This window comes from Puma concolor, chromosome A2 (assembly GCF_028749965.1).
Source record: "Puma concolor isolate L17-30 chromosome A2, mPumCon1.1.hap2, whole genome shotgun sequence".
NCBI classification, from domain to species: Eukaryota; Metazoa; Chordata; class Mammalia; order Carnivora; family Felidae; genus Puma; species Puma concolor.
In genome coordinates, this window is record NC_141668.1 from 150,262,667 (window position 1) to 150,287,406 (window position 24,740).

Genomic DNA, 24,740 nt, shown 5'->3' on the forward strand with positions numbered 1-24,740 from the left:
GGATGACCAGAGGATTTGGAAAAATTGAGGTTTCTGGAACGTTGATAAATACATACGTACATACATACATACATACACATACATGTACATATATATATGCACCTGTTTAGGTGTTATAGAACCCCTTTCCCCATGTTGATATTATTAATTAAATTGAGTGTAATAAATTGATACAATCACACAACTATCACCACAATTCAGTTTTAGAATAGTTCCATCACCTCCCAAAATGATCTTGTCACCATTACCAATAACCCCTGCTTATGCCCTGGCCTCAGGCAACCACTGATGGCATTTTTCTCTACAGTTTTGCTTTTTGTACAGGTTTCATATAAATAGAATCATACAGTATGTAGTCTTTTATGTCTGGCATATTTCATGTAGTATGATGTTTTTGAAATTTATCCCTGTTACTGTAAGTATCAGTAGTTCATTTTATTGCTGAGGATTATTCTGTTGTGTATGTCTTCACTAATAGGTGGCCATTTGGGCTGTTTCTAGTTCATAGCAGTGAGCACTTGTGTAAATGTTTTTTATGGATGTGGTTTTGTTTTGTTTTTTAAGTTTTATTTATTTTGAGAGAGCAAGTGCCAGCAGGGAAGGAGCAGAGAGAGAGGGAGAAAGAGAATCACAAGCAGGCTCTACGCACTGTCAGCATGGAGCCCGATGTGGGGCTTGAACTCATGAACTGTGAGCTCAAGGCACCAGCATTGTGTGAGAGCTGCAGTCTCTTTACATCCTTATTAACTCTTGGTATTGCTAGTCATTCATTTTAGCCATTTTCGTTGGTATGTAATAATATTTCGTTGAGGTTTTAATTTTTCTTGATGACTAATGAAGTGTCTTTTCCTATGTTTCTTTGCCATTCATACATCTTCTTTGTTAAAGTCTCTATTCACATTTTTTGCCTGTTTAAAAAAATTGGATTGTTTATTGAGTTGTAAGAGAGCTTTTATATACAAATCATTTATTGGCAGATAAATGTTTTGCAAATTTTCCACCCAGTTTGTGACTTTTTTAATGGTTAATATTTTATTCTATTATTATTTTTTTTAACTTTATTCATTTTGAGAGAGAGTGAGTGGGGGAGGGGCAGAGAGGGGGAGAGTGAGGCGAGAGAATCCCAAGCAGGCTCCACAATGCCAGTAAGGAGCCTGACGCGGGGCTCAAACTCAATGAACCGTGAGTGAGATCATGACTTGAGCTGAAATCAAGAGGCAGGTGCCCAATCAACTGAACCACCCAGGTGCCCCATACCTTTTCTTTTTCTTAATGAAATCTTTGAATAGCAAGAGGTTTTAAACTTTGATGTAATCCCAGTTTGTTACATTTTCTTTATTATTTCTGCCTTTTGGAGGTCATATCTAAAAAAAAATCTTTGGGGGCACCTGGCTGACTCAGTCAGTAGAGCATACTCCTCTGGATCTTGGGGTCATGAGTTCAAGCCCCTCATTGGGTGTGGAGCCTACTTAAAATAAAATTCTCTTTAAAAATAAAAAACAAAAAATCTTCACCAATCCAGGTCAAAAAGATTTTCTCCTATTTTTTTTAGGTGTTTTATAATTTTAACTCTCTTTTTTTTTTCTTTTGTAATTTTAGCTCTTACATTTAGGTTTATGATTCATTTTGAGTTTTTATGTATGGTGTGAAGTAAAAGTTGAGGTAAATGGTAAAAGTTGAAGTAAATGGTGATGTTTGTCCTGTTCCTCTGACCTCTCTCTTGGATCTAGAAGCGCCATCCATCCAATTCTGGTTTGATTTTCTACCCCCCCCCCCCAAGACTTTTTCATAGTTGGTGTTGTATTCTTCCATCAGGGGATACATAATCTTTCAGGTTGTCTTTTGTTTTGTGATTGATGTGAGCTGTTACTGATGGTCAACACTTAGATCCATTAATTGATTTTATTAGAGATTCTGTTATTCCCTCATCATTTATTAGTTGGATTACTTTTGTTAAAAGAAACATCTCCTTCTCTTCTATTCTGTTACCCAGTGGTATAGTTGTGTATGATCTCTTTAATTACAAAATGCAGTGACTCTTAGCAAGTCGTTTGTGGTAGGTATTTTTTCTAATGCACCACCACCCAGTTGAATTGGTAGACAAACAGTTGCAACTGATAAGCAAGTTGAAGGTTTTTCTCTTCTCTCTGCATAAATGTCTTATGAACAGACCCTTCTGTTGGAAACTCTGTATAAGAGTATCCTTCTTGGCTTCTTCATTTGTAGGCAAAGACTGTGTGTATGGTGAATTATTGCTTTATAAGAGCAAATTACAATCTCGACCAATTTTTTTTCCAGCGTAGTATTTTGTAATGAGCATATAGTAATTGCTTGCTTCTTTTTTTTTTTTTACAGGTTTGATTTATGATGTTGCTGTCTCTTATGCTGCTTTATTGTTATGAAATGGTTTTCTGTTCTTTCCTTGATCTTAACTATAAATAAGAAAAGTTACAAAATTGATGTAAATTCGTACATGTAAATGTACTTTTACTATTATTACTTTTTTCACTTTTTGTATCTTAGCCATTAACTCCATTTTCACAATTCTTCCCAAATGGGATGATGTTTTTCTTCTTTTGGCTGTCAGTGTATCTGTTTTAAACACTAATCTAATGTCACAATAACTTTGTAGCATGCTGTAAGTAGATACACTGTATTTCGGATAAAAGGGGCAGAGCTCAGTGAATGGAGGGGGGCAAGAGTGGAGAAGGTTTGTGTACGAGTTAGCCCTTGAAGGTGTAGAAGTTTAGTGCCAGCACCTAAAGTTACCACGTGTTTGGTAAGGAGCTGCTGTGAATGTAGCAGGTATTAAAGCAGTGCAGCGGAACAGCTAGTCTGTGTCACATATACAGTAGTCCAGGTTTCAAAGTAATTTGTATTAAAGTGGACTTTAATATGTTATGTAATGTATCAGATGTAACAGATTTGCCACAAATAAAAAATACTGCCAAAATGGGGTGCCCGGCCAGCTAACTCAGTTGGAAGAGCATGTAACTCTTGATCTTGGGGTCATGACTTCGAGTCCCACATTGGGTGGGGCTTAATTTTCAGAGTTGAGATGCTTTTCAATAATTATTTTAGTTTCTTGGCACTTTTTAAGTTAAAGGATGACTATAAGAAGTATTGAGAGTTGAGACTGGAATCCCACCTAATAGATGGCAGAACTATCCCCATTAATTTCACTGAGTAGACCACAGACTGAGCGCTTACAGCGGCTAGGCATGGCACCATAGAGACTGAGGCAGGAGTGGGCCTCAGGTGCAGGTGGGCCCCTCTAGAAGGGTCCAAAGGTGCTGTGGTCATTTTTTAAGGGGGAGAACTGAATTCTGAAATGTGTGTTTAGTTCTTTTCCCATTCACGTTGTAGGGTATTCAGATATACCTATGATTTCTGTTAGTTTCTCCTGAAAGGTACCCTGGTGTTGCAAAATGATTGGCATTTTTTCTTTTTTTTTTGAAAGGCAGTGTTCAGACTTGGGAATCTGAAAATTTAAAAATCACAAACCGAGCGGTAACCACCTTAGATCTTGAGAATGGGCTTTTTTTTCCTTCTGTGGCCTCTGTCATTTCCATTTAGCTCTCCGCTTCTACAGTTACAACCTCAGGATGCCAGCTGAGATCCTGCCAAGAGAGCTAGCTTCTACCCAGACTCTGGGACTCATCTTCACCCCAAAGGAGATACATAAATGAATTGCTTAAGTGTGGCAATAACTCACTACTGCAGCCTTACTGTTGAGTACAGTTTCCAATAACCGGATCCTTGCCATTTCCCCTAGTTATATAATGATTAAGTTGGTGCCTTGAACTCCTGAATACCAGTGGCTAGATTTCATTCTTGAAACTTAATTTCCTCAGTATTTCTTCTAAGTCTCTACAGAGGCCACCAGCCTATTTGCTTGTACCTGTTTATTATTTTGCATTATCTTGACCTACATTATAAATTTTACTTTCTCACACCTACTTTTTAGCTTGAGAGTTAGTTCTTATTCCTTTTTTTCTTTCTTGCACACATATATTATCTATTTGGAACTGGGCTAGAGAGAGAAAATAACCAAGTCCCTGACTTTAAGAGTAACCATGGGTATCAACATCAACACTCCTTTTTTCTCCAATTAAAAAAAATTTTTTTTAATGTTTTATTTATTCTTGAGAGAGAGACAGAGCATGAACGAGGGAGGGTCACAGTGAGAGAGGGACACAGAATCCGAAGCAGACTCCAGGCTCCGAGCTGTTAGCACAGAGCCCGACATGGGGCTCGAACTCACGAGCCATGATCATGATCATGACCTGAGCCAAAGTCGGATGCTCAACCGACTGAGCCATCCAGGCACCCCATCCAGTTTTATTGAGATACAGTTGTCATATAACATTGTATTAGTCCAAGGAGTACAATATAGTGATTGATATATGTATATATTGCAAAATTAGGACCACAATAAGTTTAGTTAACGTCAGTCACCTCACATTTTTTTTCTTACGACAGTAACTTTTAAGATCTACTTTCTTAACAGCCTTCAAATAGACGATGCGATATTGTTAACTATAGCCACCATGCTGTATGTTACATCCCCAGGACTTATTTGCCCATTAACTGGGCGTTTGTACCTTTTGAGCATGTTTACCCATTCACACCCTGCCTCCCTCATCTCTGGCAACCACCAATCTATCCTCTGAATCTATGAATTTGGTTTTTTATTTAGATTTGATTTTATTTTATTTTATTTTATTTTATTTTATTTTATTTTATTTTATTTTATTTTTACATCTTTCAAAACACTTTTTTAATGTTTATTTTTGAGAGAGAGAGTGTGTAAGCAGGGGAGGGACACAGAGAGAGGGAGACACAGAATCTGAAGCAGGCTCTAGGCTCTGAGCTGTCAGCACAGAGCCCGACGTGGGGTTCGAACCCACGAACTGTGAGATCATGACCTGAGCCAAAGTTGCACACTTAACCAGCTGAGCCACTTAGGCGCCCCATTTGGTTTTTTAGATTCCACATGTAAGTGAGATCATACAGCATTTGTCTTTTTCAGACTTACTTCATTTAGCATAGTGCTCTCGAGGTCCATCCATGTTGTTGCAAATGGCAGGATTTCCTTCTTTTTTTGTGGCTGAAGAGTGTTCTGTTGTGTAAGTACAGTATATTTTCTTTATTCGTTAATCTATTGTTGGTTGCATAGGTTGCTTCCATGTCTTGGCTATTCTAAATAATGCCACAGTGAACTTGGTGGTGCAGATATCTTTTCAGGTAGTGATTTTGTTTCTTTCAGATACTTAGAAATGGAATTGCTGGCTCATATGGTAGTGTTATTTTTAATTTTCTGAGGAACCTCCATACTGTTTTACATAGTGGCAGCACCAGTTTAGATTCCCACCAACAGTGCATGAGGGTTCCCTTTTCTCCACATTCTCATCAATACTTTCTGTCTTTTTGATAATAGCTGTTCTAACATGTATGGGGTGATATCTCATTTTGGTTTTGATTTTCATTTCCCTGAAGATTCATGATATTGAGCACCATTTCATGTACCTATTGGCTATTATATATCTTTTTTTGGAAAAAAAATCTATTTAGTTCTGTGATTGGTTGACTTTAAAGGAACACATTGAGAAAGGAACCGTTCTTTGTTCCATTAAGCCTGATTACCATGATCTCAGGATCAAAGTCTAATAAACTGAGCAAACTTAGCTTTGAAATATTTTGCCTGGTCACATAAGTAGTAGGTTATTTAAAGTGAAATCATAGCCTGGTGGCTCAGTTGGTTAAGCGGCCAACTTTAGTTCAGGTCACAATCTCACCGTTTGTGAGTTTGAGTCCTGCGTTGGGTTCTGCACTAACAGTGGGGAGCCTGCTTCAGATTCTCTGTCTCTCTCCTTCCCTCCCTCTCTCTCAAAAATAAACAAACATTAAAAAAGAGAATTCTTTAAGAAATAAAATGAGATCATAATCATTTTAAGGCTTTAATTTATTCTTTTGTGTCCTGTTGGAATACAGATAAACTGAAATGTATTTCAGAGGAAGTCCAGGATGGTGAGGGAACTTAGGACCTGTCTTTGGAATAACTGTTAGTTCTCTCAGCTGTGTGAAGGGCTTTTGTGTGAGCAAAGGTACAGACTCATTGTGCGTGGGAAATACCTATGGGTAGAAGGAAGCCTTTGGGACTTGGGGCAGTTGAATGGAAAAACTTTGTGGTGAAGCAACTCAGAAGTGGTATAGATTGTCCCAGAAGGCACTTATGGGAGTTTTTTGTTACTGTGTCATCGGTGGTGTTTGGCATAGAATAGATAACTTCTTCCACTCAAGGATGTGTTAGATAGGTTCCTCCTCAAGGAACATGCTAGAGAAGCACCCTAGGTTAATGGAGAGGAGTTATTTGTGGAAATGTTGGGGCATGAGAATGGTGGATAGGTAACCACAAAACTATGAGGACCATTGGACTAGGTGCTACCTATTAAAGTTTCTTCCAGCTTTTAGATTCACCAGTCTCTGTGGTTAGTGAAACAAAGGTTTTTTAAACATCTCCCAGGCAGTTGAGTTCATGTCCACGTGCAGTGTGTTGTATAGTTTCTGATGGCACGAAGCAAATGTCTGAAAAGGAGAGAGTGATATGAGCATAAAGTACCTAATTATTTGGGGGAGGAATGAGCAAAAGGAAAATGTTTACGTATTGAACTTAATCACTCGTCATTTGAGTAAAGTAGAAAAAATTTCCTCTTCAGCCTCCCCCCCCCCCCCCATCAGTATCCCTCTGAAATTGCAAAGTTGGCCGGGCAGCCCTGGGGCAGTCATGTCTGTTTTGGTCGTTTTAATCATTTGCTTTACAGATGTCTCTGTTTAAGGCCAAAAATCCATAGTGTTTGTTACAGTTGGGAAAACTGTCTTGACAAGACTTGTTCATTAAGGCGGCTTTTTGAAGTCTGACTGGCAGTCTGGATTTGACATTTTGTTTAAGATTCGGGTAAGAGTAGTACTGTGCTGTTTGAATGGCTTATTGGTATTTTTTTTTCTTAAAACATTGTTTTGAGAGGAATTTGAAGTAAGCTTATGACTTTTTGATAGTTAGATTTGACATTAAGCCTCCTCAAGCTTTGGGTTTCCTAGTCAGCAAGGATTGACTGAGTGTCCTGTCTCATCGTCTGGCTGGAGGCCGTGAAGTTGCAAACCTGATGTGGCTGAGCTTGTAGTCATCTTCAGATTATCATTTTGGGCGGATTTAATGTGAGTTTAGACAAGTGAATTGAGTTTTCTTTTATACTTTATACTTTAATAGAGAATAGTACCGCATTTGTAATCTCACGTCTTATAAGAAAATATTGAAGAAAACACATTAATGATTTTGAGTGTGTGCTTTTGAGTTGTGATGATGATGTTTTTCCTGGGTGTTTTAAGCAACTAGCTCATTTATTTTCTCAACAGTTTAAATACAACAATTAAAACAATAACCTTGTTCTGCCTCCCCCACCCACCCGCCCACTCCATTCCACACTGTGGAATATAAATCAGAACAGTTTTCATATATGGTGCTGGAATATTTGCCCCTCTGAAATAGACATCAATAGCCATTTACTTGCCTCAAGCCCATCCTGTGTTAGTTTGCAAATAACAAAGGCTTGAATTCTTTTCAGCTTACTTTGATGACTTCAGGCATCTGTCTCTGTTTCAGTTATAGTTTTATCTAAGGCTGAAAGAAGTTTTATATTTTATAAAACCTATTTTTTCCTATACAATATGAAACTTAGTGTAGCATAGTCAGTATTAGTAAGAATTGAAAATTACACAGATATTTTTGTACTACACACTAGAGAGTGGAATTGGTAAGTGCTAATCTTGGAAAACTGTTAGTCTTTGTAGTACTGTATTTAAGTTTACTTAAATAATAATTTAATGGTAGGAAAAATACTGTTTTTAGAGAAAGAATAGAAAAGGGGAAGGGGAAGCATCATTTCTTGTTTAAAAGGGGCAGAGACTTAAGCAAAAATTTCTGTGTATTTAACATAAGCACTTCTAGTTCTCAGAGGAAGTTTACCTAATAGATTAATAGATGTGGGTATTGAACTCTACAAAAGCAAGTAACAAGCTGCAACTCAGTTCTAATGCTGAACAAACCACAGGCTACAAGCACCCTGCTGATCTCTAGCGTAACAGGTAGACTGTTATTCTGCCTGGTGGGGGTTTTGGTTTTACATCTTATGTATGAGTTTAATTAGTTTCCTAATACGCATAATTTAGGCTTTTTTCCCCCTTATGTCTACGTAGCTTTTTTGCACTGTATTATTTTACACATGTAACGTGTTCCAGTTTATCTCTAGTAGTAACCAGAGGTTTACTCCTTTCCTCGAAGCACTTATCTTACAAGCTACTGAAGAGTTGTTTTGTTTTCTAAATAACTTATGCCTTTTCTAAATCCTTATCCTTGTTCCTTCTATCATTGTTATTAAATGTTGATCATGCTTCTTAGGTTTGTGGAGCGTGACCTGATGGCCCGAATTTGCAGTAGACAGTCGCCACACAGTTTCCCAGGGATGCCCCAGGCAGGCAGCAGCCTTGCCCAGGAGTGGGGAGACGTTCCCACTGATTGTGCTGTTTTGGTGCTTACAGTGATTTTGAGGGGTAGTAGCCTATCCAAAGGTCCTTGGCAGTTACAACCAATGATCTGCTTTTAGGGCCTTAAATGTCTTAAAACATCCTAATGAATTAATTGTACAGCGCATGTGATTATAGTCCAGGAGTCTTTAAAGTCTGACATAAAGCTTTCAAAAAAATACCTGTGTGCTTAATATTAGTAGAACAAAACAAAGCAGCGGAACTCCAAAGCCTCCTGCCTCAACATCACACCCTTGGTTGAAGGTTTTGAGAAGAGTGAGTAGAGGTTAAAGTTGAGTGAATGATCGGACAAAAGGCAGCCTCCCAGGGATCTGGAGACATTAGTCACTATAGCTTGCCTGCCACCCACTCTTCTCCAGGCCTCTGGGGGTAGGGAAGAAGCCTCTTCACTCCCTTGGGGGTGGAAGCTTTGTTTATGTGCTTTCTTGCTGATTCTAAGGTTTTTGATGGTGGCTGTTTATCACACTGATTCTTTTTTAGCCTTTTGACTGTTCTTTAAACTCCCTTTCCTTCCATTCCATCAAATAATAAAGAAATGTATGTTAATTAAAGCAAAGTTACTGTATAACTTTGCTAGGAAGAGTTAGAAGGGTATTTGGTAAGCAAAGTGAGAGTATTCCAAGTACTGAGAGGTTGGGAATCATCCTTGAAATAGTATCTTCATTCTTCTACTAAGAGGTTTGTTAAAGCAAAAATAGCTAATCTGCACTGAGGGCTTACTGTGCCATAAACTTTTACATGCACTAATGGATTGAATAATCAGAGTAACTATGAGATAGGTGCCATTGTTAACATCTCCATTTTATAGATGATGACACTGAGGCATAAATTGGTGATACAACTTGTCCAAGACCACACAGCAAGCAGGCATGTACCTGGGACTCATACCCACCAGTCTGGCTCCTGAGGCCTCACGCTTCCTTATCAGGACTGTCTGGTTACGTTTGATACGGTGTTGATCATTCTTACATCTTGATTTTCTGCCCTTTAGAAGGCTAAGTTAACCACTTAAAATTTTTTATTAAACATCCTGTACTTTTGGTTCAGTCACCTCTAAAATTTATGACCCCTAACTTCCTTAGCTGAGAAGACACAACTGTATGGGAATATAAGGGTGTAGACATATTTCTAATAATCTAATGAATAGGATTTATTAGGTGCCTGCTATTTGTGTGGTGCTCTATTCTATGTAAATTCTGCTTTAGTCTTCAGAACCCCTCAATATATGTATAATTCCCTATGTAACAGTTAGGGAAGCTGAGCTAGCAAAATGATAGCCTGGGGAACTTAAGCTGAGTCTCCTTTTTATGGTTTGTCTAGTCCATTCTCACTACTTGCCACTCCCCAGCTAGGAGTCTTGTTGTCCATTGTCCAGAGAAGCATTTGCCCAACTGGCGAAGACAAAGGCACAGAGTCAAAGAGACCTGGATTCCCTTCTGAGCACCTCTACTGGTTTTGCTGAGTGATGTTTTTAAAGATACTTACTGTCCTGAACTTTGGGTAGAACAAATTTAGTTGTACTCATTATTTAGCTTCTGTTGATTCTCATTCTCTTCAAGAGAATAGTCTGCTTTTAACGAAATAGAATTGGCTTTTATGTTACTTCCAACAGTTCATGTACCAGAGAATTTGCAATAAAATAACACATCTAAGGCCACTAGGAATTTAGAGGGAGAGAGCAATGTGGACTGTCACACTGAGGTTTGTTTTGGCCTCATCTGATACAGGCTTTTTTTTCCTGGAGTGTGTATGTGTACTTGCTGTTTCCTCTCATTGACCTGCCTTTCTGATTTCTAACGTAGTTATCAGGGAGTTTTCAGACCCTCCCTCTTCCCCTCGCTGGGGGCTACCTATAATGAGATGAGCACATGGGTAGCTATTTGGAAGGTGAAGACAATTAAGTAACTTTCTAGGCCTGATTTGAACTTCTGGATCTTTTTGGTTTGTGGTCAATTCCTTAACCTTGAGCTAAGAACTTCAAAAACTTTTGGAGGCCTTTATTTCTGGTTTCTGTTTATTCGGCCTGTAGCTGAGCTCTACAGTTAAACTATATTAGTATCTCTGGTCTCTTGATGATCAATCCCTTTTAAGTATTATTCTGTCCCACTGCCAGACTCCCTTCTAGCTTAATGTAAATTTGATTAACTGTCTGGGAGTTTTAGGCCACCTTTACCAGATATCCAAATTACAGTCATGTGACTTGTTCTTCTTGCATGGTAATTGGAGGGAGAATAGGGGAATAAGGATATCAAAATTCATGAATAGTTAAAAAATATTCATTATTTTGTTCCTAGCTCTGACTTTCCCTTTTTACCTTTCACGATAGTTTTGTTTTTAATCAGATTTTGAATTTTGATTTAAATTTTCATTGACTTCTTCTCTTTAAACATATTCCTTAGAGGTATAGCAAAATTAATACTAAAGGGGCACTTTCTCTTTCAGTTAGCATGTGTGCGCGCACATGCACACACACACACACACACACACACATATTTTAAGTTTATTTATTTTGAGAGAGACAGAGAGAGGGAGCGGGGGAGGGGCAGAGAGAGAGAGGGAGGAAGAGAGAATCCCAAGCAGGCTCCACACTGTCAGTGCAGAGCCCGATGTGGGGTCAGAATCCTCCCCAGCTGGGAGCTCATGACCTGAGCTGAAACCAAGAGTCGATGCCTAACTGACTGAGCCACCCAGGCGCCCCTGCACACATACATTTTTTGATGAGACATTGAAAATTGCTTATAATAAGTATGATTGCCTGCCAATACTTTTTGCATACATATTCTTTGGTATCAAGAAAAAGAAGTGTGTATGTGTTTACTTGGCCATATAGCAAAAACTGCTTGGTCTAGAGGTGCAATATGTACAATTATCTGAATATTAGTTTCAGTTACAGTTACAAGTTTTACAATTTAAAAATGGTTCTACCAAAGTTGGGGTTCAGTAATTGATCATTTTAATTTGCAGTTCATTAATTCAACAGATATTGAGTGCTAGCTATGTTTTAGGAGCAGGGACATTATTAGTCTCATTTGTTCATTACTCTGCTGCCCAGCACAGAGCCTGGCATCTGATAGGCATTCAGTAATATCAGTTGAATGAAACGATGCATGTCCTCATGGAGTTTACATGCTGGTGTTATACCCACATCTAGCACTGAAAGAGCCCCAAGAGAAGTAGAATGCGTAATCCGTATTTTAAAACTATCTTGCTTCTCTCATTGAGAGTGAGAATATATTTCCCAGAAGCTCCCCAGCATACTTTCTCTTCTTTTGTAGCCAGGACCAGGTCATATAGCCATACAGAATGCCCAGAACGCAGTTTTCTGACAGCAAGGAGTGGACTGACTGAGTGCAGTCCATTACGTGGAACGGGGCTTTGCCATGCTAAACGGATGCAGGATTCAGGGCAAGGGGAAGAGAGAGGGAAGGACTTAACAAGGCTGCTCGGAGTGTGATTTACAGAATTGGAGAGGTAGATGTGGACTGAGCTTAACTTTGTGCACAGCTATGAAGAATGTAGTTTCTTGGTGCATACAGAGGTAAACTGGAATTTTAACCTCTTTATGAACAAACTTTAATCTTAACACTCGAAGCAAAAAAGTGTTATAAATTACATAAATTCTTTTAAATCCTTTTCTCTGGAAACACTTCAAGATTAGTTTATCATATCATTTAAAGAATAAGGGCCTTCTGTTTTTCTTTTCACAAGTATTCAGTAATTCAGAGATTTTATTTTAATTAGGCTTTTATTCTTTCATAGGAACTAGTTTAAGGACCTACTAGAATAACATTTCAGAAGAAGTTCATAAATGGTAACACTTAGGTGCCATCCAGACTCCTGGCTATTCCCCATTCTACTAGAACAATATAGAGCTTTGTAGTTGAACAAATAACAAACAAAAGAACTAGAGTGTAAGTTATGTGGAGCCATCACATTATGGTACAGGAGACACACCTCACAGTCGCCCTCACTGCCTGATCTCTGAGGAAAGCCTGGAAGTCTAGAGGGGTTCAGGCTCCGGAGTCAGACTGGGGTTCACATCCTGCCCCTGCTGTTTGCTTACTAAAAGAACTGACAGGTTATTTCTTTTCTCTGAGCCTCAGTTTCCTCATCTGTAAAATGGGGTTACCATGTATAGGCTACGTAGAGTGGTTAGGATTAAATAAGATAGAATTTGAAAATAGTTAACACTTATGCATACCATATATTATCAGCAGTGTTTTATTTACTATATAACACACAAAAAGTACTAGGCACATACACAGTAAGTACTCATATAGGACTTCTTTTTTTTTTTTTAGATAAATGGTTAACAACCATTTGTAGGGTTAGAATGATCTGTCATTTGACGTGAGAAGGCTGAGAAACAGCCACTATGAAATTACACAACAGTTTCAAGCCTTTTCGTAACTGAATGTAGTCTATTCATGTAATCATTTTATAATATTGAAATTGGTACATTTTTGGCAGTGTTTATGTTGGTGAACTAAATACCTCCTTATTTAATCAGAACAGAGACCTATTGACTATTTCAATATGTGCTCATGTAACTGGCTTCTATAAATAAAGTCATCATCCATGAAGAATGTGATAATATTCGTACTCTAGAACATCTACCATTTCTCCAGCTTATAGGATAAGGATAAAGAAATGATTTTTATAAGGAGTATTACTCAGCAATCAAAAAGAATGAATCTTGCCATTTGCAACTACGTGGATGGAACTGGAGGGGATTATGCTAAGTGAAATTAGTCAGAGAAAGACAAAAATCATATGACTTCACTCATATGAGGACTTTAAGAGACAAAGCCAATGAACATAAGGGAAAGGAAACAAAAATAATATAAAAACAGGGAGGGGGACAAAACAGAAGAGACTCATAAATATGGAGAACAAACTGAGGGTTGCTGGAGGGGTTGTGGGAGGGGGGATGGGTTAAATGGGTGAGGGGCATTAAAGAATCTACTGAAATCATTGCTTCATTATATACTAACTAATTTGGATGTAAATTTTAAAAAATAAAGTTAAAAAAATGATTTTTAAATGCTACTGTCGGGGCGCCTGGGTGGTGCAGTCGGTTAAGCGTCCGACTTCAGCCAGGTCACGATCTCGCGGTCCGTGAGTTCGAGCCCCGCGTCAGGCTCTGGGCTGATGGCTCGGAGCCTGGAGCCTGTTTCCGATTTTGTGTCTCCCTCTCTCTCTGCCCCTCCCCCGTTCATGCTCTGTCTCTCTCTGTCCCAAAAATAAAAATAAAAAAACGTTGGGAAAAAAAATTAAAAAAAAAAAATAAATGCTACTGTCATATCTTGGTACAATGAAAGATCATGTCAGAACTATGATTTTGTAATCTTGGTATGTGGTGCAGAGTACAAATATTGTCACTATTAGCAATTGCTGAGGGAATAGGGCTGTGAAGTGGTCCTACTTATAGCTGGAACTAGGGATTTATAAATTGGTTGACATGAGATTTCCAACATCATTATAGTATGAATCAGTTTTAAAAAATTATTTATGCTTGAAATTTTTGAAAGACATGTATTAAAGAAGGGTTAGAAAAATTGACATTGAGGTGCTTTTAATGGAAAATTTATGGGTGTTGAAATTAGGATTTTAAACACTAAAACAGCATAAGTTACTGAATTGGTGTGATGAAATGCCTTCATGGATGATCGATCAGTAAACCTAACGGAAAGAAAGGTGAAGTGTGAGAGTGGGGACTGAAGCTGACAAGAAGGTTTCCAAGGTGCGAAATAAAGATTGAAGCCATTCTAGAGATTTTAAAGAGTTTTTATTAAGCTTGAATGAATTATGGCATATGAAAAGAGCTCATAAGTTGGAAGCACTGTTCATATAAGGAGTGTTAATAATTACACTTTTGTTGATTGAAAAAAATTTTCTTGGAAACTCAAAGAAAGAAGCTTTAATGATGAAGAAATTAATCATACTGCCCGATTTTCCATCGGAACCCCTGATTTTTCGTTCTCAAACCACTCCTCCTCTAAACCTTTCCCCTAAGTGGCAGTTTCATCCTTTCTGTGGCTTAGGCCAAAAACTTGGGAGTCAGCCCAGATGCTGCTCTTTCTCTCACACCACACATCCAGTTTTCCTTCTACCCTTCTCAACCTTTTCACCGATGCTCTAGTGGATCTAGCCACTAACACGCTCGCTGGGATTGTTCCAGGATCTTTTTTATTGATCTTCCTGGGCTCCTTGCTCACTTCACAGTCTATTCTCAACACAGTTGCACAGTGATCCTTTTGAAAGAGAGGTCAGATTATGTCCCTCCTCTGCTCAAAGCCCTCCAGTGTCTTCCTCAAAACCCAGATCTTCACAGCAGCCTACACGTTTGTGTATAATCTGGTCCCTGGTACCTTTCTGAGCTCATCTCCTGGCATCTTTGCCTTGATCCTTCTGCTCCAACAGCAGTGGCCTTGAAACTGCTACACAAGCTCCCACTTCAGGATCTTTGTGCTTTCTGTCTGGAATGTACTTCCCCAGGTACCCTTGGGTGTTGGCTAATGTCACCTCATCACTAAGGCCTTGGTACTCTTTCGAAAGTAGTAACTCTGTGTCCTCCTTCCTTGCCTCATTTTTGCCCCTAACATTTATTTTCATTCAGCATACTATATACTTTATTACCTGTCTCCCCACACTAGATTGTGAGATCTGTGAGGGCAGCACCCACCTTTCCCCCCATTTGTTTACCTAACACAGTATGTGGCAGATAGTATGTGCTTAGCAAATATTGATTGACTAATTGCAGTAACATTGCAGTTCATTAGTATCACTGCTGTTGACTCATAGAGGCTTCTTTGAACAAAATCACTGGTAGTATCTGTTAATATCAGTTCTAAAAAATGGTAGTACTAATTCTAAACACTCATATTTAATAGTGGGAAGTACTGCATTATATTTCCCAGCTTCCCTTGTAGTTAGATGGGGTCATGTGACCGAATTTTAACAATAGAATGTGGGTAGAAGCCCTGGATCAAGAAAACCTACATGAATGATCCCTATGCTGAATGATTTGGGGAACCTGTGTTGAAGATGCAGCGCTCTGGGTCAGAAGGCGCTTGGCTCGATGAATTACCATGTAGAGGACAGTTGCCTACTCTTCAGGAACACCTGTTTGGGCTTTCGCTGAGTGAGAAATATCTGTTGGATTAAGCAACTGTAATTTGGAATTTATTGGTTAAAGCACAGCATTACCTTAACTAAAACAAACCAGTGACAGCTAAATTCTCCTTGTTCTGTTGGATATCCAGATGGTACCCAGATTCCTTGTCCTCAGCTTCTGTATATGAAAATGGAAATAATGTTATTTTAAAGCACAGGTGTGTTCTTCTTTTAGGTTTATTTTGAGAGAAAGTGCATGCAAGAGGGGAACGAGCAGAGAGGGGGAGAGACAGAACGCCAAGCAGGCTCCATACTGTCAGAGCAGAGCCTGATGTAGGGCCCGAACCCACCAGACAGGAGATCATGACCTGGTCTCACCTGACCCTGAGCTGAGATCAAGAGTCAGACGCTCGACTGACTGAGCTATCCAGGCGCCCCCACAGTTGTGTTCTTAATACAGATGACTTTATTTTTTTGCGACTCGATCAAGATACACTTCACATACCATGAAATTCATTCATTTAAAGTGTACAGTAGTGCAGAGTGTTTTTTTTTTTCTTAACGTTTATTTATTTTTGAGACACAGAGAGACAGAGCATGGGCAGGAGAGGGGCAGAGAGAGAGGGAGACACAGAATGTGAAGTAGGCTCCAGGCTCTGAGCTGTCAGCCCAGAGCCCGACGCGGGGCTCAAACTCATGGACCGCGAAATCGTGACCTGAGTTGAAGTCGGCCGCTTAACCGACTGAGCCACCCAGGCGCCCCCAGAGTATTTTTTTTTTATTATTGAAGTACAGTTGATATACAGTGTCGTACTAGTTGTGTACTAGCTGTGTACAACACAGCTGAATGGTTTTTATTCAGAGTTGTAGGGCCGCTGTGACAATCTAATTTCGTAGTGTTTCAGTAACCCCCAGAAGAAACTCTGCATAGTGGTAGTCTTTCCCTCTAGCTCTTGGCACCCTCACTACTCTACCTTCTGTCCCTATGGACTTGCCTGTTCTGGCCATTTTATACAACTGGAAGCATATAATATGTGGCCTTTTGTGTTTGACTTCTTTCACTTGGTATATTTTCAAAGTTATCCAAATTATAGCACGTATCAGTACTTCATGCCTTTTTAAAAAAACTTTTTAATGTTTATTTATTTTTGAGAGAGCATGCATGAGTGGGAGAGGAGCAGAGAGAGAGAGAGAGAGAGCGGGACAGAGGATCTGAAGTGGGCTCTGCACTGACAGCAGAGAGCCTGACGCAGGGCTCAAACTCATGAGTTGAATCGTGAGGTCATGACCTGAGCTGAAGTTGGATGCTTAAGTGACTGAGCCACCCTGGTGCCCCTCTTTCTTTGAAAATGTTATGCTTCAGGGTGTCTGGGTGGTTCATTTGGTTAAGTGTCTGACTGTTGATTTCGGCTCAGGTCATGATCTCAGGGTTTGTGAGGTCAAGCCCTGCATTGGGCTCTGCACTGACAGTGCAGAGCCTGCTTGGTATTCTTTCTCTTCCTTTCTCTCTGCCCCTTCCCTGTTCACGCTCTCTCTCAAAATAAATAAACTTTAAAAAAATGTTATGTTGCTTATTTCTTTATCTTCTTTGGGTATTAAATTTTTTTAATGCTTATTTATTTTTTTTTTTTAATTTTTTTTTTTCAACGTTTTTATTTATTTTTGGGACAGAGAGAGACAGAGCATGAACGGGGGAGGGGCAGAGAGAGAGGGAGACCCAGAATCGGAAACAGGCTCCAGGCTCCGAGCCACCAGCCCAGAGCCCGACGCGGGGCTCGAACTCACGGACCGCGAGATCGTGACCTGGCTGAAGTCGGACGCTTAACCGACTGCGCCACCCAGGCGCCCCAATGCTTATTTATTTTTAAGAGAGAGAGAGAGGGATAGGGAAAGACAGAGCATGACAGAGGAGGGGAGGCAGAGAGAGAGAAGGAGACAGAATCCAAAGCAGGCTCCAGGCTCTGAGCTGTCAGTGCAGAGTCCGATGCGTGGCTTGAACTCAGGAACCACGAGATCGTGACCCAAGCTGGAGTCAGTTGCTTAACCGACTGAGCTACTCAGGCACCCCCTCTTTGGATATTTTTCTGAAATAGATATTGGAAATGGAATTGCTTGGTTTGTACAGAATGCAAGTTAAATTTTTTGATGGAATAAAATTTCTCTCTAAAAGGGTTATACCCATTTATGCTCTTCAACTAGTAGTGACAACATCCATTTCTCCATAATTTCACCTATATTGGATGTTATTAATCTTTTATTTTTGTCAATCTGAATGAAAAAATACCTCATTTTAGCCTTTGACATTGAACATGTTTTTGTATGCTTATTGATCATTTGCATTTCTTCTCTAAAATTCCTCTTTGTACCTGACTTTTGTTCTCCGTTAGGTTTGGCCTTTTTTTTCTTTATTAATTTATAGATGTTTTCTGTTATTATGACTGTTAATCCTTTATATCTAATATATGCTGGAAATATTTTCTTCTAGTCTATGGCTTGGTTTTTATATAATGTATTTACTATTTTTTTTTTAATGTTTATTTTTGAGAGAGAGAGAGTGTGCGTGAGTTGGGGAGGGTCAAAGAGAGAGGGGGATGGGCTTGGAAGCTGACTCTGCACTGGCAGCAGCAAACCCGATATGAGACTTGAACACACGAATCGAATTGTGGATCATGACCTGAGCTGAGGTTGGACGCCCAACCTACTGAGCCACCCGGATCCCCTTAGGGCTTGGTTTTTAAAGTTGTTTATGCTGTCTTTCTGCCAGTCAGAAGTTTTAAATATTTTTAAATGTTTCATTTTATGGCCTCGATGCTTGAGGATGTCTATGCTGTCCCAGGGTTTATAACCATATTCCCATTTTTTAAATTTGTTTGGAGTCTTGTTTTTCATGTTTTGCTCTTTTAATTTGCCTGGAATTTATTTATGTGGCAGCATGAAGTAAGGATCCAGTTTTTTGCCTCTCAGAATGGATAGCCAATTCTTTAATTCCTATTTTACTGATGTATTTGTCTTTTCTTGTACTAGTATCATACTATTTTAATATTTTGATAGAACTATCTCATCATATATCATCTTTTACAAAAATGTAGCTGGGTTGTACAGTTTCTCCTTTAGATGCATTTTAAATTAGCATTTTAAAATAAAATACCCTTTTGGGATTTTTATTAGAAAGAAAAACATTTCTCTAACACAACTTCTTAAAAAATTTTTTTTTAACATTTGTTCATTTTTGAGAGACAGAGACTGAACACAAGCAGGGGAGGGGCAGAGAGAGAGAGGGAGACACAGAACCCGAAGGAGGCTCCAGGCTCTGAGTTGTCAGCCCAGAGCCTGATGGCAGAGCTTGAACCTGCAAACCATGAGATCATGACTTGAGCTGAAGTTGGATGCTCGATTGACTGAGCCACCCAGGCACCCCCTAACACAACTTTTAAAAAATGTTTATTTATTTATTTAGAGAGAGAGACAAAAGGGCAGAGAGAGAGAGAATCCCAAGCAGGCTCCGCTTTATCAGCACAAAGCCCGACGGGGCGTTCAATCTCATGAACCATGAGATCATGACCTGGAGTGAAATCAAGAGTCCGATGCTTATCTGACTGAGCCACCCAGGTGCCGCTTCTCTAACACAATTTTTAATGGCCATGTTGTATTACATTGTATGCTTATGCCATATTTTACTTAAAAATTTCTCATTGTTAGTCTAAAACCACACTTTTAAAATATCGCCTCATAATTTAGCTTTTTAAATTGAAATATAATTGAGATATAACATTGTGTTAGCCCAGGGTGTACAACATAATGATTTAATAATATGAATATATTGCAAAATGCTGACCACAGTAAGTTTCAGTAATACTTGTCACCACATATACAAACTTTTTGTCTTAGGATGAGAACCTTTAAGATTTACTGTCTTTTGAAATACATGATACGGTGTTGTTGACAGTGAGTCATCATGCTGCACTTGATATCTTTAGGACTTACATATTTTTTAACTGAAAATTTGTGCCTTTTGATCACCTTCACCCATTTTGTGTGACAGTCACCAATCTGTTCTTTGTATCTATGAGTTTGGGTTTGGGTGTTTTGTTTTTATTCCATGTGTGAGATCATATGGCATTTGTCTTTTTCTGTTTGACTTATTTCACTTAGCATACTGCTCTCAGGGTCCATCTATGTTGCAAATGGCAGGATTTTCTTTTTTATGGCTGAGTAATATCCCATTGTGTGTGTATATGTGTGTGTATACCACATTTTTAAAAATCCATTCATCTATCAGTGGACACGTAAGTTGCTTCCATGTCTTAGCTATCATAAATAATGCTGCAGTGGATATGGGAGTGTAGATATCTTTTTGAGTTAGTGTTTTTGTTTCCTTTGAATACCCAAAAGGGGAATTGCTAGATCATATGTTATTTCTAGTTGTAATTATCTGAGGAACCCCCATAAGGTTTTCCACAGTGGCTGCATCAATTTACATTCCCACCAGCAGTGCACAAGGATTCCCTTTTCCCACATCCTTGTCAACGTTTGTTTTCTTGTCTTTTTGATAACAGCTTTGTAACAGGTGTGAGGTGATACTTCATTGTGGTTTTGATTGGCATTTTTCTCATGATTAGTGACGTTGAACACCTTAAAAATTTAGGGTATTCTTGAGTTCTGGGTATTGTTTAGAAGTTCTTTTGGTCTTATAAATTCATTAGTACTGATTTGTTCAATTGAGATAGACATGCCCTGTGTTGGGTTTACATAATCATGGAAAAGTTCAATTAGGGTCAGATTTAATTTAGATGATGTGAGTGGCTAAGATTGACTTTATTAGACTTAATTTATTTTTTAATCTCCCTAGTTAGACACGGAGCAGTGGGTTAAAAACAACGGCAATAAACAACTTAATGAAACAATGGAAGATTTCTATCCTTAATAATCAAATTACATTGACATTTGACAGATGGAAGCAAAACATTTAATTTAGGGAGCCTGTCAGATAAGATGTATACAAGGTCAGGGAGTGATGATGGACTATTGGAGAGAGTAAAAAGCCAGCAGGGATCTATATCTGTTGGGGAACAAAAAACCACAGTGACTCTACCACTAGCATTTGCTGTAAGGGCATTTCCTTTGCAAATATGCCCAAAATGGAGCATCTAATTTGCTGAATTGTTTGCATTTACCATATTTAACAGCATAGTTGAAATTGTTGCTGGACTTCCATCTGTTAAGTTGAGGGATAGGAGTGAAAATTCAAACATTTCAATGGAATTTTCCTTTTAACTACCTCATAAATACTTACTGAATTAAAGTGTTGGTTTTTTTGTTTTTTGTTTTTTGTTTTTGCAACTACTATATGTACTGGATACACATCTCTGGAATCACACTGAGTTCCTATCCTTCTTCCTAAGTGCTTTAAGAGTTATTTATGTTGGATTTGTTAAATCATTTGGCTGAAGATCCATCCTACAGAAATCTCTGTTGCATCATTGTAACTTTTCCCATGTAATAAATGGTCTTACTCAGTGTTTAATCTTAGCCTTCAAAACAAAGTGCATCAACGTGAAGCCTGGTAGTAGAGGCATAGGGTAATATAAGCACCCCTCACTGAAATATTCTAAATAAGATGAGCAAGGTTCAGATCAGTTAGTTCATGATAACTTATTTAAATGAGTAACTCTAATGTGTTCTGGTCACCACAAGAGAAATTATCACCAAAATCAGTGATAAAATAAACAAAGACAGTAAAACAATTTAATATGAGTAGGAAATAAATGAAACAAAAGGAAATAAATGAAAAGTGAGTTAAATTTCCATATTCTAGGGGCACCTGTGTGGCTCAGTCGGTTGAGCATCTGACTTCAGCTCAGGTCATGATCTCACTGCTCATGAGTTTGAGCCCCATGTCAGGCTCTGTGTTGACAGCTCAGAGCCTGGAGCCTGCTTCCGATTCTGTGTCTCCCTTTCTCTCTGCCTGCCCCCCGCTCACACTCTGTCTCTCTCTCTTTCAAAAATAAATAAATGTTAAAAAATTTTTTTTACAAAATTTCTATATTCTAAGTTCCTGGATATTTTACTGTTTTTTTCCCCCTTCATTGCATAGAAAGAGAGCATACTAGCAATAAAGAAAGAGATTTAACAGATGTTCTACAGCAAAAAGCTTCAGCAGTTTATTTCTCATAATCCTATTAAGATGATGAACTGATTGTTCATTGGTTAAAACCTTAGTGATGTTGTAAGTTTGAAAACAAATATCATAGCCTTAGCTTTCAGCTTCATAAGACTTGTGGTTTTCATTTTCTCTTGCCTTTGGCTTTGATTATTCTATATTATATATTTGAATATATTATGTATTCAATATTTCCCCATATATTATCATTTTGTACTAGGTGGCTCTTTGCACAAAATATTCTGGAATATTTCAAGAGTTTATGAATATAAGAAGTGGATGCCATCTTCAAAACCTAGTGAACCAACAGATATTTACGTAGCACTGACTTTGCTATGTCAAACCCATGATGTAGTGATAGGGTGTTCTGTGTAGAGATGATGCACTAAGTGCCATAGGAACTCAAATCAGTCAACATTGTATAAAGTTAATATTAACTCAGCATTTACATGTGGCCAGCTTTATGCTAAGTGCTCTTCATGAATTGTCTTACTTATCCTCATAGCAGTCCTCTGAAGTAGGTACAGCACTATTCTCCCTCTTTTACAAGTGATGCCATTGGCACAAATGAGTTAGGTCATTTGTTAAAAGTCACGTAGTCAAGTAAACAATGGACACAGGGTTTTAAAAAGTTAATATAATGCCCTTCACGTGATTTTTCCACTCAGCAGCATAGATAACATTCCCATGTGCTTTTATGGATCTACCTAAATTCTTCTAATGATTGTAGAGTATATCCTAGTATAGGTGTATCATAGTGTATTGGTCATCCCATTCCCATTTGGTAGATATACAGGTTATCTGGTTTCCCACTGTTCAAGATAGTACTGTGGCAAACATCACTGGTTATGAAGCCTTCAACACATGTGTTTTGTATGAAAGGTTCTTTTATTTTATTTTTTTTATTTTAATTTTATTTTTTAAAATTTACATCTAAATTAGCATATAGTGCAACAATGATTTCAGAAGTAGATTCCTTAGTGTCCCTTACCCATTTAGCCCATCCCCCCTCCCATACCCCCCCCCCCCCGTAACCCTCTGTTTGTTCTACATATTTATGAATCTCTTATGTTTTTTTCCCCTCCCTGTTTTTTTTTTTAATTTTTTAAATGTTTTTATTTATTTTTGAGACAGAGACAGAGCATGAGCAGGGGAGGGGCAGAGAGAGAAAGGGAGACCCAGAATCTGAAGCAGGCTCCAGGCTCTGAGCTGTCAGCACAGAGCCCAATGCAGGGCTTGAACTCATAAGAGTGTGAGATCATGACCTGAGCTGAAGTCAGACACTTAACCGACTGAGCCACCCAGGCGCCCCCCGCCCCGCTGTTTTTATATTATTTTTGTTTGCCTTTCCTTATATTCATCTGTTTGTCTCTTAAAGTCCTCATATGAGTGAAGTCGTATATTTGTCTTTCTCTGACAGACTAAATTCATTTAGCGTAATACCCTCCAGTTCCATCCACGTAGTTGCAAATGGCAAGATTTCATTCTTTTTGATTGCCAAATAATACTCCATCGTGTGTGTATATATATATACATATATGTATACATATGTATACATATATACATATATGTATATATATACCACATCTTTATCCATTCATCCATCGATGGACATTTGGGCTCTTTCCATACTTTGGCTATTGTTGATAGTGCTGCTATAAACGTTGGGGTGCATGTGTCCCTTCGAAGCAGCAGGCCTGTATCCCTTGGATAAATACCTAGTAGTGCAATTGCTGGGTCGTAGGGTAGTTCTATTTTTAGCTTTTTTAGGAACCTCCATACTGTTTTCCAGAGTGGATGCACCAGCTTGCATTCCCAAGATTCTTTTATTTTTTTTAGGTTTATTTATTTATTTTGAAAGAGAGAGAGAGAGAGAGAGAGAGAGCCAGGGAGGGGCAGAGAGAAATGGAGAGACAGAATCCCAAGCAGGTTCTGCACTGTCAGCGCAGAGCCGAGTGCAGGGCTCAAACTCACAAACTGTGAGATCACGACCTGAGCACAAATCAAGAGTAGGATACTTAACTGACTGAGCCACCCAGGCACTCTGAAAGATTCGTAATACTACAATTACTGCTCAAAGAGTTTGTGTCTTATAAATCTTTGTAGGTTAAATTATGTTTCATTAAATTTCTTTTCAAAAAAAAGAGGTACCAATCTGTACTCCCAATTTCTCCCATTCATCCACCTTCCTTGCCAACAATTCTTTTTAGTTTTAAAAATTTTACCAATCTGAAAGGTGAAAAAATAGTATATAATTAAAAATTATTTTCGTCACTACTAATAAGATTTAGCACATTTTTATAAGCTTTAACTCTGATTTTTTTAAATGTAGATCAATTATGGGGCGCCTGGGTGGCTCAGTTGGTTGGGCGTCCGACTTTGGCTCAGGTCATGATCTCACAGTCGGTGAGTTCAAGCTCCGCATCGGGCTCTGTGCTGACAGTTCAGAGCCTGGAGCCTGCTTCAGATTCTGTGTCTCCCTCTCTCTCTGCTCCTCTCCTGCTCATGCTCTGTCTCTCTCTGTCTCAAAAATAAATAAAAACATTAAATGTGGATCAGTTATGTATTTTGCCCATTTTTTCTTTTTTGATGTTGTTGAATTATAGGACTTTATATATGGAAATTAACCCATTATATTTTCACCCATCTCATTTGTCTTGTTTGTTTGTTTATTTATTTATTTATTTATTGGTAGTAAAGTATAATTGACAAATAACATTCTGTTAGTTTCAGGTGTACAACATAATGATTTGATGTTTGTGTACATTGCAAAGTGATCACCAAACTCAGTCTAGTTAGTATCAATCACCATACATAGTTACAAAAAATGGTTTCTTGTAATGAGAACTTTTAAGATAAA

The 24,740-nt window shown here is 38.5% G+C and overlaps 1 protein-coding gene across 14 annotated transcripts in view; it reads left to right on the plus strand.

Moving 5' to 3' along the window:
* SFMBT1 (Scm like with four mbt domains 1) overlaps nt 1-24,740 on the plus strand; it is a 130,215-nt gene that overhangs the window by 41,523 nt on the left and 63,952 nt on the right. For 3 of the 14 annotated variants that reach the window (XM_086697942.1, XM_086697939.1, XM_086697943.1), the window contains exon 3: nt 19,178-19,329. The exons of the other annotated variants lie outside the window; for them this stretch is intronic. The gene's annotated coding sequence lies outside the window, so the exon portion shown is untranslated. The remainder of the gene's footprint in view (nt 1-19,177; nt 19,330-24,740) is intronic. 14 annotated transcript variants of the gene reach the window in all.